This window comes from Seriola lalandi, unplaced genomic scaffold (assembly GCF_002814215.2).
Source record: "Seriola lalandi dorsalis isolate HSWRI2012SDOR001 ecotype SW California unplaced genomic scaffold, Sedor1 jcf7180002054795, whole genome shotgun sequence".
NCBI classification, from domain to species: Eukaryota; Metazoa; Chordata; class Actinopteri; order Carangiformes; family Carangidae; genus Seriola; species Seriola lalandi.
Window position 1 is genome coordinate 595,486 of NW_019525348.1, and position 360 is coordinate 595,845.

The 360-nt window shown below is 40.3% G+C and overlaps 1 protein-coding gene across 1 annotated transcript in view; it reads left to right on the forward strand.

Annotated features, from left to right (window-relative positions):
* LOC111669506 (heterogeneous nuclear ribonucleoprotein L-like) overlaps positions 1-360 on the forward strand; it is a 51,953-nt gene that overhangs the window by 22,491 nt on the left and 29,102 nt on the right. The gene's annotated exons all lie outside the window — the stretch shown is intronic.

A 360-nucleotide genomic window follows, 5' to 3' on the forward strand; every position in this document is an offset into this window, starting at 1 on the left:
GGAAAAATTCTTTTTCTAGCTCTGTTGTGTAATTTGTGAAGCCAAACAATACGTCCTTTAAACAAAGTCCAAACGCATCATAGATAAAGTCCGAAATGAAGCGACAGCTGCCTTCAAATGTGATCACAAGTCCAAAACAGATGGAAGACCGTCTCTGGGTGCATGTTACAAAAAGTGCAGGTTACATCAATGTCCCTCTTGAATCTTCCTAAAAATGACTTGACAGGAGAACAACCATCTTAAAAGAAATCGCTTTAACTTTGTTAACATTAGGAATCTGTTAGGAAGAGTCCGTGTCTCGTCCCAGTCTGTGTCCTGAACAAGTCCATCCGAGTCACAGTTACATAAGGGACAGAGATA